Source organism: Elephantulus edwardii, unplaced genomic scaffold (genome assembly GCF_000299155.1).
Source record: "Elephantulus edwardii isolate Elephantulus edwardi_28Jun2011 unplaced genomic scaffold, EleEdw1.0 scaffold00251, whole genome shotgun sequence".
NCBI classification, from domain to species: domain Eukaryota; kingdom Metazoa; phylum Chordata; class Mammalia; order Macroscelidea; family Macroscelididae; genus Elephantulus; species Elephantulus edwardii.
Genome location: NW_006400001.1, coordinates 1,525,178 through 1,534,717, shown reverse-complemented (window position 1 = coordinate 1,534,717; position 9,540 = coordinate 1,525,178). Strand labels below are relative to the sequence as shown.

The following is a 9,540-nucleotide window of genomic DNA, read 5'->3' as shown; positions in this document are numbered from 1 at the left end:
TACAAGGTTTTGAAGCATCTGAATGATCATTTTTTAAATGGCTTTATGCTGATACAGAGTCTATACTCTCAAATAATCTTTCTTCTCTATAATGCTACTTTGCTGATACTCATATATACTTGCAAAGAGTCCTTTGTGAAATAATAATTATGTTAGGACTAAAGGCTTAAAAGGAAAATCTGGTGACATCGTCCATAGTAAACTGTGAAGCTAACCCAAAGTTCAATCTCTCTAGTGGTTCAAATCTACCAGCTGCTCCTCAGGAGAAAGACAGGTAATCTGTCCTGCTATTTGCAACCTGAGAAACCTGTTAGGGTCAGCTAGGAGTTGGTTGCAACTCAACAGCAGTGAGAAGGGGTTGGTTTTTCTTTTAACTTGGTCAGAGGTTTTTGGTTTTGTTTTTAAAGACTGAGAATCTCAAGCCCCTATCTATCTCTCAGGCTAAGTCAACCATTCAAATAAAAAATAATGCTATACTCAAATATTGTGTCCATTATCAAGAAGAAAAGAACATCAGGAATTTGTGGTTGGCTTGACAAAAACATTAATCTCCAAAGAGAATTGTGTATTGTTATCTTTACATATATATAGGGAGCTGTGGTGGCCTTGTGATTAAGAATTTGTGCTTCAATCCCAAAGGCACATGGTTCAAATCCACCAGCTGCTCCATGAATACGTGGTCTCCTCCTGTGTGATTAACTGTCTCTGAAAACCCTCCAGAGGGTGAGCTATGGGTCAGTTCCAACTCGATGGTACACAACAACAATAACATATTTACATATCTGTATCTCTATAATAACCCATCGTTCTGGTGGCCTAGTGAGTAAGGAGTTGTACTGCCAACCCAAAGGCAGGAGGTTCAAATCTACCAGCTGTTCCATCAGAGGAAGATGGGCAATCTCTCCACTCTCATTTATAGCCTCTGAAAACTCACTGGTGGAGGCGCAGCTATGATTCCAATTCAACAGCATTCAAAAGAGAGAGAATGTGTATCTCCTCTGGCCTTGAGTCTCTTTTGACTCATACAAACCCCCCCCCTTAGGTTTCTGAGGCTATAAATCTTAGTGGTAAATTGCACTGCTATCTTTCTTGAAGAGCAGCAGATGGATTCGAAGCACTGACCTTTTGGTTAGCAGTGTATCATGACATATATACATGTGCACATATATATGCATGTATATCTACATCTCTCACTCTTATTGCCGAGCCTCCATCAAGTTTCCAATGCTTCCAATTCATGGAAAGAGAGTGCCCATCCTTCCTCTGCAGAGTTCTGATGGATTTCATCTAACCGGAGAGATTAAGTCTTTAGGTTAGCAACACAATTCCATGCAAACCAATTAACTGCTGTTACTGTTGTTGTTATTGTTATGTGCCATTGCATTCAGGATGACCCATAGCAATTATTTGAACACTCAACCTGAACTCTTCCCTATACTGTGTCGTCCTCACCATCTGTCACACACTAAGCCATTGCTGAAGTCACTGCGTCAATCCACCTCAACTGGTATCTTCCTCTTCTTCACTGACCCTCCACTTTCCCAAGTATAATATTCCTTTCCAAGAAATAGCCTCACCTAGCTACATGCCCAAAGTATGAGAGACAAAGCTAGAGTTTTTCCTATATATTATACTCGTGTGTGTGTGTGTGAGAGAGAGAGAGAGAGAAAGAGAGAGAGAGAGAGAGAGAGAGAGAGAGAGAGAGAGAGAGAGAATGAACAAACCAGCAAACAAAGGAGATCAGAGCTTAGCCTTATCCCGGTAAATGAATGGCATCATAACAACTTGTGAGACAGATAATGAAAACTGTATTGGAACAGGTAAAGGGAGGGTCAATCAGAAACAATTGATAATCAGGAAAAAAAAATACTCACTTGCTATAAATGTACCATATGGCCACAAATAGCTTTTTGCTGTGCTGAAAAGAAAGCAAACTGTAAGGAGGCTGGCACCACAGGCGTTGAAACCAGACTGGTGGTTATCCCAGCCTGACACCTACAGGGCATTGGTAACCTTAACTCAAATCACATAACTCACTGTACCTGGCTTTCCTTATCTATAAAATGGGAATGATGATACAAGTACCTATCCCTGCGTTTTAGATGAAAAGAGTCAAATACATGTAAAGGTTTTCGAACAACATTAGTAAATGTTATTACTATTATTCTGGGGCTTCCAGGACTTTGGTTCCTGAAATAGGCAAAGAAAAGCAAATGATAGTTTCAAACCACTGCCTTAGAAAAGCCTAAACCAAGAGAAGCTATTACAAATCTCTCTACTTTTCTTCTTATGAGAAATCCACATCAGAAACACTGGGAGCTATGTGAGTTGTATCTACATGTGGACAAATTTTATTTAAATATGTAGAAATACACCTAAACCATTTTACTTTTCCTACAAACATCTTTCTACAACACCCTTGGTACCAGTAGTCAAGAAATCAAAAGACACAGTGCATTGGGAAAATCTGCTGTCAAGGACCTCTCCAAGGTACTAAGGAGCAACAGTGTTCATTTAAAGGCTACAGTGCATCTGATCCAGGCCATGGTCTTTTCAATTACTTGCTTTGCATCAGAAAGTTGGACAATTAATAAGAATAGTGGAAAATGAATCAATGCCTTTGAGTTGGGTGCTGGAGGAGAGTACAGAATATCCCTTGGACTGCCAAAAGGACAAACAAATATGTCTTGGGGCAAGTGTAACCAGGGTGCCCTTTGGAAGCAAGGACGGGGAAACTTCTCTGCGCATGGTGTTAGGAGGGGCAAGTCCTTGGAGAGGGATATCCTGCGAGGGTCAATGAAATAGAGGAAGATTTTCAACACAGTGACTGTAACAACATTGTTGTCACCATTGTTAAGTGCTGTCAAGACTGACTCAAAGCAAACCTATGAACAACAGATCTGAACCCTGTCTTGTCCTGCGCCGTTCTTATTGTTCCTAACACACTGATATCATTGCCATGGACTCTGTACCAATCCACCCTACCAAGGGTCTGCCTCTCCTTCGCTGATACTCCACTTAACGGCATCTAACAACACACATTTTGAACTTGGAAAGAGTGGCTTCCAAGGTTTCACTTATATCCACAGACTGAAACACTGTTATCACCTCAGAAATTATGAAATCCAGAAAAGAAGAGGAAATATATATTGACTTCTTTACAGAACAGTCATGGGTCACCTAATGGCCACAGTCTGTTCTGGGAAACTGGGCGTCCTAGGATTTAGATGTTGTGTAAACACCTTATTATGAACAGGTAGACTCTTGGACACAAGTTGCACACCTAAGCCAGTCTTTGATTTTAATCTGTGTTTTAGTTCAAACAATTAAACATGGTTCCATTTAACTTCGCAGTGTTAGTCAAACACAAGGCGTTCTGGAGGCGTAGTCTCCAGGCCCTTGTGCCATTAACCTCAACACTGTACCTCTTTAGCAGTTCAAATCCACCAGCAGCTCCAAGGAAGAAGTATGAGCACTCTTCAATATATAGCCTTGGAAGCCTGTTGAAGATCAGTCCTGAGTCAGCTCCAACTTGACAGCAATGGGTTTGAAGAGTTTGGGTGTTTCAATATTGTGAACCTTTCTATGCATAAAAACATCAAAAAGCATTTCCAGATACACGGAAGCATCTTTAACATAACCAGACAGTAATGATATATTTTTTATGAGTGTGGTAATCTAGTGCAGTTTATTATTACACTCTATTGTATGTACCTCAAATTCCTAATACAGTAGATTTTTCCAGTGGCTGGAGCCGGACACAGAAGCTGTTGGAAGCTGCCCTAATTGACAATCTGCAGCATGAGACTAGATAGGGACTAGATGCAAAGGAAAAAAAAGTCCTCAGTGGACTGCTTTCTGCTCTGGCCAGTCCATACTCATGGAAGGAGTGCCAAGTCATGAAAAGAAAAACAGAAACCACCACCATCTTCATTAAAAAAACAAAAACACCCCAAACCTGGCAGTCAGTATGAGCTGACACAACCTGCCCACATCCACAAACAAAACTGCAATGAAACTTGTACTCTGCCTAAACAGATAAAGTACAAAGACTTGTAGGGCCAGGTTCACAGAAACCCAGGGCTGAGTTCAAACAGGGACTGGCTACTTTGAGATGATAGTACGTGTCCTTATTAGGATGCCATTTGATATTTCTAGAGTGAAAAATGTGATGAAATGATGGGGAGGGATGCAGGACCGAGTGGATCACATCAGGCATGTCTTAATCTACCCAGGCACGAAAGAACTGGTCAATCCAGGTGAGCGAAGTCAGATGTCTGGTCTCTCGGATGTCCAAGCAGCCAGCTAATTGGCTGCATTTTTCACTTTCAATGGATTGCTTCACTACCATCCAGGCCTGGCCTGCTTCGAGGCCAGGCTCCCCTCACACCAACTACTAAGGTGACCCAGGTCCAAAAGGCAAACAGCAGCAAGGGCCACTCTGTGGGTCAGCCTGGTAACGGAGACAAGTGAGCCCCAGCACCAGAGGAGAGAGACCGGTTGCACAGCACAGACTCCAGAAGAGAAAGCTGGATTCTGGAAGCTGGCACTACTGCCATCCCCAGGCAGGAGACTGTAAATTAAAGATGGTCTGCTTTCAGAAGCTGCCCAGAGCCAAGCCAGAGGCCTAACGCACACACACTAGACTCTTCCCCCCCCCTTTTTTTAAAAAAAAATTTCACCTAATCTGATGCTTCCCTGTCCCACCCACATAGTAAATCTTGCACTTTGGCAAATGACTGCAAATAACCTGCAACACAATCTATTCAGATACGGGATGGAATTCCCACTCTTCAGATGGTAACAGATGCAATTTGGGCTCTAACCCCCATAAGTCTCTCCAACTCCCTAAAAAAAAATTTTAAAAAGAAATCACCAACCCGTCCCAGCTTTGATAACCACACTCCACAGTTTGAGTCCAAATGTTGGAGCCCACAATGATTTGTGGACTTTTTTATTTTTTCATTTTGTAATGAATAAATGTCCCTGTTTATTCCTAAATTCTAAAGGCTGTATTGAGAGAAGTCTCATCTCCTATCTTTATGACTCTTTTCCCCCCCCTTGACAGGCTTGTTTATAACGAGAGGTGTCATAATCATGGTGGGTTGTTTTTTGTTGGGTTGGTTTTTTTTGGTAGGGTTTTTTTTGTTTGTTTGTTTTTGGGTTGTTGGGTGTTTTTTGGTTTGTTTTTTTTTTTGTGAAAATGAAAGTAATCAAAATGCCTTGTGATTCCAGGAAAAGAGCTGCTTAGTGAGACATGCCTGCCTGCTATTGATGTTGTAAAAAGGCTCCTTTTACATGGTATTAGATGTTGAGAGCACATCATATTGATCTAGAAATAAAAAGCTTGATTTTTTTTTCTTCCTCTTTTTTTACCAGTACAGTCAGCCCTCCCCTTCATAAGCACTTTCTAACACTTGGAAGAGGGTTTTATTTTTAATTGAGGTAGAGTAAACAAATTATATGTGAAGAGCACCGCTATTTTTAGGGAAGGGGGGATCTGTAAGCTTTCTTGGCAGCAATTCAGGTCAAATTATGAGTAAGTCTCACTCTTTCCAATTTGGCCCAGGCCTTCCCAGCGCAGCTCTCTCTCTCTCTGATTCCGAGGGGGATTTGAATCTTTGGCCTTTTTCTTCGTGGGGCCTGTTCCGGGGCCTATCTCAGAGTCCTTTGCTCCTCCGGCAGGGAGGCTGAGGATGCCAGCTGGAGATGAGGAAGCAGCTAGACCCTCGTGCACATGTATGTTTTCTCCAGCCTTAAAAATGGTGCGCTCGCTGCGCTGTTCAACTGAAAATCCTGGTGAAAGACGCGCGGCCTTGGCCGCATTTACCTCCCTTAGAGGAAAGCTACAAAGGCACCGGCGGGCCCCTTCCGCTACCCAGGAATGTACCTCTCTCGTTCGTTTCTGTACTTTTAAAGTTCACACCGCACCACTGGAAGAAGAGATCAATATTTCAAATGAGCTCCCTTCCCCATCAGCCCATTCCGCTGCCCGCTCGCTGCCCAACGCCAGCCAGAGAGAGAAACACCCTCCACCAAAGAGTGCCAGCTGCTTTATCAGAAACGCTTTCCGATGTTCTTCTCAAGTAAGGGAGGGGAGGCATTCCAAAACCCTCTACTCTCTTGCCTTATGGGGAAATGCTTTTCCAAATCAAGTTAAACAAACTTTGCTCCAAAGAACCTATAGCTTTCCTCATTTTAAACCGCCACCCCCCCAAAAAAAAAAAACCAAAACAACACCCCTCTCTCGTTCTCTCCTTTGACTGCAAGCCTACCCCAACCTCCTCCCTGTCGCCCACCTCCTCCGGTTTCCAAGGAGTTTGCACGTGATTGCCTGTCTTGCAAAATCCGGCCGCAGCCCTCCGCTTTTAAAAACGCTTTCAAACGGCTGGTTTCCCTCTCATTAAAGATGCTGCGAAACCTGCCATGGCTGTGGATGGAGCTGGATGGCTGCGCGGGGGCCCCTCACTCTCACATCCAGCCTCCCCTCGCCCTTGCCCGGGAGGAAATGCAAAGTGGCCGGGTCGCGCGGCCCCGAGGTGCGGGTCGGCGGCCCGCGCCCACAAACTTATCCTTACTCATCTGACTCCACGACTGGGGGGGGGGGCGCTGCCCAGGAATCCCGGGCTGGTGGAGGAGGCTGGGCTTTGCTGCTCGCCAAGGTCCTGAACAGCGGGCTGGGGTTCGTTTCTCTCACACACACACACACACACACACACACACACACACACACTCAATGTGGCTGCTTGCTCCCGGAAAGCTAGCTGGAGTTGGACGAACTGGAGGGGTCGTGCGCCCTCCGCAATCCACAGCCGGCGCTGCAAAGAGTGGACACAAGGACCCGGGGCCACCTGGCAGGGCGAGTGGCCTGGAGAAAGCCCCCAGCGCCGCCCCGCGTAACCCTGTTCCACTCCCTCCAGGCTTCCAAACTCCTGCGCCGGCCCGGTCACCCCGGCTGCTCGCGCAAGTTTCCGCTCACCATCAGGCCTCCCCTTTCCCCGGCTGCTTCAGCCCGAAGCCCACTGTAAGCCGCCGGGCTGCTCTCCCGCCCCCGTCCCCACCCCGCGGCCCTGCGCCCCTGGCCAACGGCCGGCGCTCTTCCCGGGGGTCTCCAGACATCGCCACCCGCGGCGACTGCCGGGCAGTCTGGCCGGGGCCAGCCGCCGCCTCCTGCTGCTGCTGCCGCTGCTGCCGCGGCGACGGGAGCCTCTCCAAGGCTCCCCGGCCGCCCTTATGTATTATTCACTCGGTGGCCGCGGCGCTTTCTGGAGAGCCCGCGCCGGAGAGACCTGGATTCCCACCCGCTAACTACTAGTTGGGCGGTTTCAGTTCTTATAAACTGGGAAGGTGCGGAAAAGGCGGTGGAGCACAAACACATTCTGCTGTGGTCTGCCTGCGGGGCTTGGGTTCTAGGAGCGCGAGCTCGGCGGAGCGCGCTACGCGCCGGGCCGGGAGGAGAGCGCACCCACGCCGGCGAGCGCGGCAGGCGGCCGGGAGAGCGGCCGAGGCTGGCGGGGCAGGCTCGCAGGGAAGGCGCCGAGGCGGCCGGGCCAAGCGGAGCTCGTTCCTCGACACCCCCTCACCTCCGCCAGCCGCTCCCCCCGCAGCGCACGCTCGGCCGGCCGGGAATCCCCCGTGCCCCGGACCGCCACCGAGCGGCTGCTGCCTTAGCCGGGGCTCCTCCGCCTCGCCTCCGGCCCCAACTTTCCCAGCCCCAGCACACGCGCGCGCGCGCGCGCGCGCACACACACACACACACACACACATTCATACACACACACCCCGCCCTCTCCCCTCCCTGGACCCCAGCTCCACTTCAGGTGTAGTTTGGAGATGACAGATGCCTGTAGACTTTCACCAAACAAGCGGTGGGGGCAGTAGACTACAACAGTTATTTAATTAAAAGGCATTTTTCCGCTCTCTCCTTCTCGCTCTGGCTCTCAGAATAGCTTTTGCACCCCTAGACAGTGAGTATACGCCTGTCTTTCCCCAGATTCCCAGTGGCCTGCGGACACACATCTCCTTACACGCCCCCCCCCTCCCTGCGTCTACCCCCGCCCTTCCCGGACCCCCAGAGTCACACCGACACGCACACCTAGAGGCCGGCGGCCGAAAGCGTCGAGGGCGATGCGGCCGGACTGCATTGCACAGTCATCAAAGTTAAGTGTGTGTGTTTGTGGGGTGAGTGTGCGCGCCGGGGGAGGCGCGGGGTCACTGGGAGCGGAGCCTCCACTCTGCACCCCTCCTCCTTCGGGTCAGAGGACGCCTCCACTTGCGAATGCAGCCATTTTAGGGGAGGCAGTGGCTCGGGGGCTCCGGGGGAGTAGAAAGGGGACAGCACGTCGCAGGGTTCTCAAGGCTCCGCAGCCCCTCGGCGCAACTGGAGGGCGGACGGGAGCCGGGCGCACAGGGGCGCGGCGCCCGCGGCGACTTGGGGAAGGTTGCGCTCGAGTTCCCTGGTTTTGCCTGGAGTTGTTCAGGGTAACGCGCTGGCTCCTGCCTCTTTCTGGGGTTCCCGCTGGGCTGGGAGGTGGTAGTGGGGGGGATGTCGATAGAAGACTGGACACAGGAGGGACGCGACAGAGCCTAGCGACCAGGGAGCTAGCGCCGAGGGGAGGGCGGGGGTGGGACACCTCCTGGCGCCGGTTGGCACTGACCCAGACAGTGCGACCCACTTGGCCCCCCAACCTCCCCACCCCCTCTGAGCCTCTGTCTCCACCGCCAGTGCCAAGTGAGAGCGCGGCTAGGGGCGCGGGGCGCGACGCCGCCCCGCACCGAGCCACCCCTTACCTGGCTGGAAGGGGTTTCCCAGGAGGAGTCGTAGTTGTAAAAGAAGGACGAGAAGAAGGTGTCTTCCGACAGCCCGCAGCCCGCCATGCTCTGGATGCAAATAAAATGAGGAGAGGAGGAGAGGAACGGGGGGGTGGGGGAAAGCACACACACAAAAGCAACCAAAATTTTTTTCTAAATCAAATTAAAGCAATAAGCGAAGAAGAAATATTCTCAAAAATAAAAGGAAGGAGGGGGAAGGGCACGTCAGAGGCAACGGCAACTCTCGCCGGTGCTCCCTCTCCGGGCGAGGAGGGATGCTCGGGCTGCCGCCGCCGCCGCCGCCGCCGCCGCCGCCGCCGCCTGCTCAAGACGGTACCTACAGAGCTTCGTCCTGACTTGGGCAGCCGCCGCCTGTGCCGGCTGCGTGTGTGCGCGCGTGTGTGTGCGCGTGTGTGTGGTGTGTGCGCGCAGAGCGAGAGACCGCAGGGGAAGCGAGAAGGCGAGAGAATGAGCGAGCCGGGATGGAGGGCGCAGAGGCAGAGCGGGCGGGCGTGTGCGCGCGGGGGTGCGTGTGTGTGTGTGTGTGTGTGTGTGTGTGTGTGCGCGCGCGCGCGTGTGGCTGAGTGTGCGTCTGTTTGGGGAGCTCACCGGAGAGCCGGGGCCGTCACGTGGGCTCGCTGACTCCGCCGGCTGCCGGGGACAGCCTGTACTACAAGCCCGGACCACTAAATCAGCCCGCGCCGCCGACCTTTGCAGCCCCCGCGGCCG

At 50.6% G+C, this 9,540-nt stretch overlaps 1 protein-coding gene across 2 annotated transcripts in view; it reads right to left on the bottom strand.

The window, feature by feature from the left end:
• The window catches only part of PPARGC1A (peroxisome proliferator-activated receptor gamma, coactivator 1 alpha), a 1,278,036-nt gene extending 1,268,834 nt beyond the window's left edge, over positions 1–9,202 (bottom strand). For both annotated transcript variants that reach the window (XM_006899276.1, XM_006899274.1), the window contains exon 1: positions 8,791–9,202. The gene's annotated coding sequence lies outside the window, so the exon portion shown is untranslated. The remainder of the gene's footprint in view (positions 1–8,790) is intronic.
• Positions 9,203–9,540: the final 338 nt, after the last annotated feature.